Genomic DNA, 10,821 nt, shown 5'->3' on the forward strand with positions numbered 1-10,821 from the left:
AGCGTGTCATAATAATGGAATGGTGGAAAGTTGCATGGCAATATATCTTGGAATGGCTATGGAAATGCCATAATAGGTAGGCATGGTGGCTGTTTTGAGGAACGTATATGGTGGGTTTATGGTACCGGCGAAAGTTGCGCGATACTAGAGAGGCTAGCAATGGTGGAAGGGTGAGAGTGCATATAATCCATGGACTCAACATTAGTCATAAAGAACTCACATACTTATTGCAAAAATCTATTATTTATCGAAACAAAGTATTATGCGCATGCTCCTAGGGGGATAGATTGGTAGGAAAAGATCATCGCTCGGCCCCGACCGCCACTCATAAGGAAGATAATCAATAAATAAATCATGCTCCGACTTCATCACATAACGGTTCAACATACGTGCATGCTACGGGAATCACAAACTTCAACACAAGTATTTCTCAAATTCAGAACTACTCAACTAGCATGACCTAAATATCACCATCTCCATATCTCAAAACAATTATCAAGTATCAAACTTCTCATAGTATTCAATGCACTTATATGAAAGTTTTTATTATTGCCATTTTGTTCTAAAGGACTCTCAAAATAATATAAGTTAAGCATGAGAGAACAATAGTTTCTATAAAACAAATCCACCACACCGTGCTCTAAAAGATATAAGTGAAGCACTAGAGCAAAAACTATATAGCTCAAAAGATATAAATGAAGCACATAGAGTATTCTAATAAATTTCAAATCATGTGAGTCTCTCTCAAAAGGTGTGTACAGAAAGGATGATTGTGGTAAACTAAAAATCAAAGACTCACATCATACAAGACGCTCCAAGCAAAACACATATCATGTGGTGAATAAAAATATAGCTCCAAGTAAAGTTACTGATAGACGAAGACGAAAGAGGGGATGCCTTCCGGGGCATCCCCAAGCTTAGGCTTCTTGGTGTCCTTGAATTTTACCTTGGGGTGCCATGGGCATCCCCAAGCTTAGGCTCTTGCCACTCTTTGTTCCATAATCCATCAAATCTTTACCCAAAACTTGAAAACTTCACAACACAAAACTCAAAATAGAAAATCTCGTGAGCTCCGTTAGCGAAAGAAAACAAAACACCACTTCAAGGTACTGTAATGAACTCATTATTTATTTATATTGGTGTTAAAACTACTGTGTTCCAACTTCTCTATGGTTTATAAAGTCTTTTACTAGCCATAGATTCATCAAAATAAGCAAACAACACAAGAAAAACAGAATCTGTCAAAAACAGAACAGTCTGTAGTAATCTGTAGCTAACGCAAGTTATGGAACCCCAAAAATTCTAAAATAAATTTCTGGACGTGAGGAATTTATCTGTTAATAATCTGAAAAAATAATTAACTAAATATCACCTTACATTATGGCAGCAATTCTCGTGAGTGCTAAAGTTTCTGTTTTTTACAGCAAGATCAAAAAGACTTTCCCCAAGTTTTCCCAACGGTTCTACTTGGCACAAACAGTAATTAAACACAAAAAACACAACCAAAACAGAGGCTAGATAAATTATTTATTACTAAACAGGAGCAAAAGGCAAGGAATAAAAATAAAATTGGGTTGCCTCCCAACAAGCGCTATCGTTTAACCCCCCTAGCTAGGCATAAAAGCGAAGATAGATCTAGTTATTGCCATCTTTGGTAGGCAATCCATAAGTGGCTCTCATAATGGATTCATATGGTAATTTAATTTTATTTCTAGGGAAGTGTTCCATGCCTTTCCTTAACGAAAATTGTAATCTAATATTCCCTTCCTTCATATTAATAATTGCACCAATCGTTCTAAGGAAAGGTCTACCAAGAATAATCGGACATGAAGGATTGCAATCTATATCAAGAACAATGAAATATACGGGCACATAGTTCCTATTTGCAACAATAAGAACATCATTAATTCTTCCCATAGGTTTCTTAATAGTGGAATCCGCAAGGTGCAAGTTTAAAGAACAATCATCAAAATCACGGAGACCTAGCAAATCACACAAAAATTTTGGAATCATGGAAACACTAGCACCCAAATCACACAAAGCATAGCACTCATGATCTTTAATTTTAATTTTTATTGTAGGTTCCCACTCATCATAAAGTTTTCTAGGGATAGAAACTTCCAACTCAAGTTTTTCTTCATAAGATTGCATCAAAGCATCAAATATGTTTAGCAAAAGCTTTATTTTGACTATAAGCATGAGGAGAATTTAGCATGGATTGCAACAAGGAAATACAATCTATCAAAGAGCAATTATCATAATTAAATTCCTTGAAATCCAAAATAGTGGGTTCATTAATATTTAAGGTTTTGACCTCTTCAATCCCACTTCTAACAATTTTAGCATCAAGATCTAAAGACTCCAAATTTTTGGAACGCCTTCTAGGTAAAGGTGGCTCATCTTCAGCCCCATCATTATCAAGATTCATATTGCAAAACAAAGATTTAATAGGAGATACATCAATAACTTTTAGATCTTCATCCTTATTTACATGAAAACTAGAAGAACAGGCTTTTATAAAGCAATCTTTCTTAGCACGCATCCTAGCGGTTCTTTCTTTCCACTCACCAATGGAAATTCTCATGGCTTTGAGAGACTCATTGATATCATGCTTAGGTGGAATAGATCTAAGTTTCAAATAATCAACATCAAGAGAAATTCTATCAATGTTCCTAGCCAACTCATCAATCTTAAGCAATTTTTCTTCAATCAAAGCATTGAAACTCTTTTGCGAAGTAATAAATTCTTTATATTAGATTCAAAATCAGAGGGCATCTTATTATAATTTCCATAGGAATTGTTGTAGGAATTACCATAATCATTAGAGGAATTACTAGGAAACGACCTAGAATTAAAATTACCTCCATATGCATTGTTACCATAATTGTTCCTACCAACAAAATGCACATCCATAGATTAATTATTATTCTCAATCAAAGTAGACAAAGGCATATCATTAGGATCAGTAGGAGCACTCTTATTAGAAAACAATTTCATAAGTTCATCCATATTTCCACTCAAAACATTAATCTCTTCAATTGCATGCACTTTTTTATTAGTAGATCTTTCGGTGTGCAATTGAGAATAATTAACCATAATATTATCTAGGAGTTTAGTAGCTTATCCTAAAGTGATTTCCATAAAAGTGCCTCCCGCGGACGAATCTAAAAGATTTCTAGAAGCAAAATTCAATCCGGCATAAAAGTTTTGTATAATCATCCAAAGATTCAAACCATGTGTAGGGCAATTACGTATCATTAATTTCATCCTCTCCCAAGATTGTCCAACATGTTCATGATCAAGTTGCTTAAAATTCATAATATCTTTTCTAAGAGAGATGATCTTAGCGGGAGGAAAATGCTTAGAGATAAAAGCATCTTTGCACTTATTCCATGAATCAATACTATTTTTAGGCAAAGACGAAAACCAAGCTTTAGCACGATCTCTAAGCGAAAACGGAAATAGCTTCAATTTAACAATATCATTATCCACATCTTTCTTCTTTTGCATATCACACAAATCAACAAAGTTGTTTAGATGGGTAGCGACATCTTCACTAGGAAGACCGGCAAATTGATCTTTCATGACAAGATTAAACAAAGCAGCATTAATTTCACAAGATTCGGTATCGGTAAGAGGAGCAATCGGAGTACTAAGAAAATCATTGTTATTGGTATTGGCAAAGTCACACAATTTAGTATTATCTTGAGCCATCGTGACAGGCAAGCAATCCAACACACAAGCAAACAAGAAACGGGCAAAAAGAGGCAAATAGTGAAATAGAAGGAGGACGGAGAGAGAGGGCGAAAAAAGGGAAAGGGTGAAGTGGGGGAGAGGAAAACGAGAGGCAAATGGCAAATAATGTAATGTGAGGGATAAGATTTTGTGATGGGTACTTGGTATCTTGACTTGACATGGCGCGAATCTCCCTGGCAACGGCGCCAGAAATCCTTCTTGCTACCTCTTGAGCACTGTGTTGGTTTTCCCTTAAAGAGGAAAGGGTGATGCAGCAAAGTAGCGTTAGTATTTCCCTCAGTTTTTGAGAACCAAGGTATCAATCCAGTAGGAGATCACGCTCAAGTCTCACGCACCTACACAAACAAATAAGAACCTCGCAACCAACGCGATAAAGGGGTTGTCAAGCCCTTCTCGGTCACTTACGAGAGTGAGATCTGATAGATATGTTAAGATAATATTTTTGGTATTTTTATGATAAAGAGAAATAAAGATGCAAAGTAAAGCGAACGTCAAAGGAAATAACTAAGTATTGGAAGATTTATATGATAGAAGATAGACCCGGGGGCCATAGGTTTCACTAGTGGCTTCTCTGAAGAGCATAAGTATTACGGTGGGTAAACGAATTAGTGTTGAGCAATTGATAGAATTGAGCATAGTTATGAGAATATCTAGGTATGATCACGTATATAGGCATCACGTCCGAGACAAGTAGACCGAAACAATTCTGCATCTACTACTATTACTCCACACATCGACCGCTATCCAGCATGCATCTAGAGTATTAAGTTCATAAGAACAGAGTGATGCTTCAAGGAAGATGACATGATGTAGAGGGATAAACTCACGCAATATGATATAAACACCATCTTTTTATCCTCGATGGCAACAATACAATACGTGTCGGTTCCCTTTCGGTCACTGGGATCGAGCACCGCAAGATTGAACCCAAAGCTAAGCACTTCTCCCATTGCAAGAAAGATCAATCTAGTAGGCCAAACCAAACTGATAATTCGAAGAAACTTGCAAAGATGAACCAACCATACATAAAAGAATTCAGAGGAGAATCAAATATTGTTCATAGATAATCTGGATCATAAACCCACAATTCATCGGATCTCGACAAACACACCACAAAAGAAGATTAAATCAAATAGATCTCCAAGAGAATCAAGGAGAACTTTGTATTGAGATCCAAAGAGAGAGAAGAAGCCATTTAGCTAATAACTATGGGCCCGTAGGTCTGAAGTAAACTACTCACACATCACCGGAGAGGCCATGGAGTTGATGTAGAGGCCCTCCGTGATCAATGCCCCCTCCAGCAGAGCTCCGGAAAAGGCCCCGAGATGGGATCTCTAAAGTACAGAAGGTTGCGGCGGTGGAATTAGGTTTCATGGTGCTCCTCGATGTTTGGGGGGTACATGGATATATATAGGAGGAAGAAGTACGTTGGTGGAGCAACGGAGGGCCCACGAGGGTGGAGGGAGCGCCGGGGGGTAGGTGCTCCCCCTGCCTCGTGCCTTCCTCCCTTGTTTCTTGACGGCCACTCCAAGTCTCCTGGATCACATTTTTTGTGAAAATCACATTCCCAAAGGTTTCATTCCGTTTGGAATCCGTTTGATATTCCTTTTCTTCGAAACCCTAAAATAGGCAAAAAAAAGCGGCAATTTGGGCTGGGCCTCCGGTTAGTAGGTTAGTCCCAAAAATGATATAAAAGTCTAAAATAAAGCCCATTAACATCCAAAATAGATAATATAATAGCATGAAGCAATCAAAAATTATAGATACGTTGGAGACGTATCATGCACCTGTAGCTGGATTGGATTTATATGCGCTAAATGCCTAGAAAATGCACATAATCCCCTAAATATGGTAGATGAGCCTAGAAAATGCCAAATTTGAACGAGGTGATTTGCAGGGTGTATGTTCTTCATAGAAAAAATCTCCAGGGCAAAGAACAAAGAAAATTTGGATTCCCCTTCAATCTTGGGGATTTCCCTCTCGAAAGCATGGAACTTCCTCGGTGATGGTTCGATTTATGAAGAGCGTGCATGACGACATAAGCCAAACCTTCTCAAATTTTTACCAGGGCATGGTAAGGTCATACCATGGCACCATGATAGGCTTCATGTTTTTAAGCATTTATTTCATTTTTTCTATAGTTGAAAACCCAACAAACAAACATTTGTGGTTGACTATTGCCACACATTTCATCAAAATATCTGTCCATTCCTTGTAAAAGGCATGATAACTTACTAAATGGCACAAGCATGGTTTTCTAGGCCGTTCTTGTGGACCCTTTCATCCATCGATTGTTTAAACTTGAATTATGCGCATTAATGCCTAGGAAATGCACATAATCCCCTAAATATGGCAAATGAACCCGAAAAAGTGGCAAATTTGAACACAGTGATTTGTAGGTTGTATGTTCATCATAGAAAAAACTCGTGGACGAAGGACAAAGGAAATTTGGACCCCCCCCTTCAATCTTGGTGATTTCCCCCTCGAAACTATGAAACTTCCTCGGTAATGGTTCAATTTATGAAAGGCGCGCATCACGACATAAGGAAAACATTCTCCAATTTTTACCAGGGTATGGTGAGGCCACACCATAGCACCACGCTAGGCATCATGTTTTCCAACCATGTGTTTCATTTCTTGTATAGTTGTTAACCGAGTAAACGAAGCATTTATGGTTGACTATTGCCACACATTTCCTTGAAATATCTGCCCATTCCTTGTAAAAGGCAAGAGAATGTACTAAATAACACAAGCATAATTTTCCAGACCATTCTTGTGCACCTTTTCATGCACCAATTGTTCATATTTGAATTATGTCCATTAATGTCTAGAAAATGCACATAATCCCCTAAATATGGTAAATTTGCCCGGGAAAATGTCAAATTTGAACACGTTGCATTTGAGGGTGGTATGTTGATCATTGGAAAAAAACTAAATGACAAACTAGGATGGAAATTTGTATTCCCCTTCAATCTTGTGGATTTCCCTCTCGAAGCATGGAACTTCCTCGGTGATGGTTCGATTTATGAAGAGCGTGCATGACAACACATAAGCCAAACCTTCTCAAATTTTGCCAGGGCATGGTGAGGTCATACCATAGCACCATGCGAGGCGTCATATTTTTTAAGCATTTATTTCATTTTTCTATAGTGGAAAACCCAACAAACAAACATTTGTGGTTGACTATTGCCACACATTTCATCAAAATATCCATCTATTATTCCTTGTAAAAGGCATGGGAACTTACTAAATGGCACGAGCATGCATGGTTTTCCAGGCCGTTCTTGTGGACCCTTTCATGCACCGATTGCTTGAACTTGAATTATATGCATTAATGCCTAGGAAATGCACATAATTCCCTAAATATGGCAAATGAACCAAGAAAAGTTCCAAATTTAAACATGGTGATTTGCAGGTTGTATGTTCATCATAGAAAAAACTCGTGGACAAAGGATAGAGGAAATTTGGATCCCCCTACAATCTTGGTGATTTCCCCCTCGAAACCATGAAACTTGCTCGGTGATTGTTCGTTTTATGAAAGGCATGCATGACGACATTTTTACCAGGGCACGGTGAGGTCATACCATGGCACACACCAGGCGTCATGTTTTTCCAAGCATGTATTTCATTTTTGTATAGTTGTTAACCCAGTAAACGACGCGTTTATGGTTGACTATTGCCACACATTTCCTTGAAATATCTGCCCATTCCTTGTAAAAGGCATGAGAATGTACTAAATAGCACGAGCATGGTTTTCCCAGACCGTTCTTGTGCACCTTTTCATGCACTGATTGTTCAAATTTGAATTATGTGCATAATTAATGCCTTGAAAATGCACATAATCCCCTAACTATGGTAAATGAGTTCGGAAAAATGTCAAATTTGAACACGTTGCATTTGAGGTGGTATGTTGATCATTGGAAAAAAATTGAATGACAAACTAGGAGAGAAATTTGGATTCCCCTTCAATCCTGGTGATTTACCTCTCGAAAGCATCGAACTTCCTCGGTGATGGTTCAATTTATGAAGGGTGTGCATGACGACATAAATCGAACCTTCTTAGTTTTAACCAGGCCACGGTGAGGCCATACCATGGCACCGTGCCAGCCGTCATGTTTTTCAAGAACATATTTCATTGTTCTATAGTTGGTAACCCAGTAAATGACGCATTTGTGGTTGACTATTGCCACACATTCCACTGAAATATGTGCCCATTCCTTGTAAAAGGCTTGAGAAATTACTAAATACCACGAGTATGGTTTTTCCAGACCGTTCTTGTGAACCCTTTCATGCACCGATTGTTTGAATTTGAATTACGTGCGTTAATGCCTACAAAATGCACATAATCTCCTAAATATTGTAAATGAACCCGGAAAAGTGTCAATTTTGAACACGATGATTAGCAGGGTTTATCTTCATCATAGAAAAAATAAATCATGGATGAAGGACAAAGGAAATTTGGATTCCCATTCAATCTCGGTGATTTACTATCGCACATGATCCATCTCCGTCGCCTCTCCGAACCGTGTGTGTTCACTCACACATGCAAAAGGAATAGAAAACCCTCGCCCACTTCGTCCCCACTCACTTGCCGCGGACTCCTCCACAACTCTTCACCCTAAGCTCGAGGTTGTTGGCGGCGGGCGTAGGTCACGCTGCAAACGGCACCGGATTTCGCCTCCACCGCTTTTCCGCCGCCTATCTGCACCGACATTCTAGACTCTGGTCGACTGGGGTTTTCTGCGGGATTGGGCCAGGGATTTTTCTCATGGTGAAGGTAATCAACTTAATTAGCGAAATATTCACTCATCTCTTCTCACAGTCCGTCCATCGCTATTAATCAACCGACGAAAATCGCCATGGAATCATTTTTGTTCTATCTGATTCGTGGGTGTTCATTCATGTGTCCACAATGCGAGCACAAATCGGGCAACTGTGGTCGTGGCTAGTCAGAAACAAAGTTCTATCTCACCATTCTGGATGACTTTAGGGAGCGCTCGTTATGTTCAATCTCAACCTACCAAGGTCGGCATGGCCTAAATTTGTGAACATATACCGTTTGTTGCTACATTATTGATGACCCACAAGTATAGGGGATCTATCATAGTCCTTTCGATAAGTAAGAATGTTGAACCCAACGAGGAGCAGAAGGAAATGCTAAGCGGTTTTCAGCAAGGTATTCTCTGGAAGTACTAAAATAAGTGGTAACAGATAGTTTTGTGATAAGATAGATTGTAACGAGCAACAAGTAACAAAAGTAAATAAAGTGCAGCAAGGTGGCCCAATCCTTTTGTAGCAAAGGACAAGCCAGAACGAACTCTTATAATAGGAAAAGCGCTCCCAAGGACACATGGGAATATCGTCAAGCTAGTTTTCATCACGTTCATATGATTCACGTCCGATACTTTAATAATTTGATATGTGGGTGGACCGGTGCTTGGGTGATGTTCTTTCTTGAACAAGCATCCCACTTATGATTAACCTCTATTGCAAGCATCCGCAACTACAACAAAAGTATTAAGGTAAACCTAACCATAGCATGAAACATATGGATCCAAATCAACCCCTTACGAAGCAACGCATAAACTAGGGTTTAAGCTTCTGTCACTCTAGCAACCCATCATCTACTTATTACTTCCCAATGCCTTCCTCTAGGCCCAAATAATGGTGAAGTGTTATGTAGTCGACGTTCACATAACACCACTAGAGGCTAGACAACATACATCTTATCAAAATATCAAACGAATACCAAATTCACATGACTACTCATAGCAAGACTTCTCCCTTGTCCTCAGGAACGAACGTAATTACTCACAAAGCATATTCATGTTGGTAATAATATGCATATAGGATCTGAACATATGATCTTCCACCAAATAAACCAACTAGCATCAACTACAAGGAGTAATCAACACTACTAGCAACCTACTAGCACCAATCCCGGACTTTGAGACAAGAATTGGATACAAGAGATGAACTAGGGTTTGGAGATGAGATGGTGCTGGTGAGGACGTTGATGGAGATTTCCCTCTCCTAATGAGAGGAGCGTTGGTGATGACGATGGTGATGATTTCCCCCTCCCGGAGGGAAGTTTCCCCGGCAGAACAGCTCTGCCGGAGCTCTAGATTGGATCCGCCAAGGTTCCGCCTCGTGGCAGCAGAGTCTCGTCCCGAAAAGTTTCTTCTTATTTTTTTCTCATCGAAATACCTCATATAGGAGAAGATGGGCGTCGGAGAGCCACCAGGGGGCCCACGAGATAGGGGGCGCGCCCTAGGGGGGGGGGCGCCCCCCACCCTCGTGAGCAGGGTGTGGGCCCCCTGGCCTTCATATTTGGCGTGGATTTTTCTTTATTTCTTTTAAGATGTTCCGTGGAGTTTCAGGACTTTTAGAGTTGCGCAGAATAGGTCTCTAATATTTGCTCCTTTTCCAGACAAGAATTCCAGCTACCGGCATTCTCCCTCTTTATATAAACCTTGTAAAATAAGAGAGAATAGCCATCAGTATTGTGACATAAAGTGAAATAACAATCCATAATGCGATAAATATCGATATAAAAGCATGATGCAAAATGGACGTATCAACTCCCCCAAGCTTAGACCTCACTTGTCCTCAAGCGAAAAGCCGATAACAATAAATATGTCCTCATGTTTAGAGGTAGAGGCGTCGATAAAAATAAAATACGGACATGAAGGCATCATGATTATTCTCATAACAGCAACATATATAGGTTTTGTCATATGATTACTTATGTTCAAGTGATGATCTATTCACAATGCAAAAGTATAAATCATAAACCTTATTGGGCTCTGACAAACTATAATCTCAGTCATTGAAGCAATTGCAATTTATCATAACATCGGAAAGAGTCTATGTCAGAACTAAAAAGCAAGTCCACATACTCAACTATCATTTAGTCCTCCATAATTGCTAACACTCACGCGATACTTGTGGTTACGGAGTTTTAATCGGACACAGAGAAAGATAGGAGCTTATAGTTTTGCCCCACAACCTTTTACCTCAAGGGTAATGTCAACAATAATGGTTCATGCTCCCCTACATCCAATT

Source organism: Triticum dicoccoides, chromosome 6A (genome assembly GCF_002162155.2).
Source record: "Triticum dicoccoides isolate Atlit2015 ecotype Zavitan chromosome 6A, WEW_v2.0, whole genome shotgun sequence".
Taxonomy (NCBI): domain Eukaryota; kingdom Viridiplantae; phylum Streptophyta; class Magnoliopsida; order Poales; family Poaceae; genus Triticum; species Triticum dicoccoides.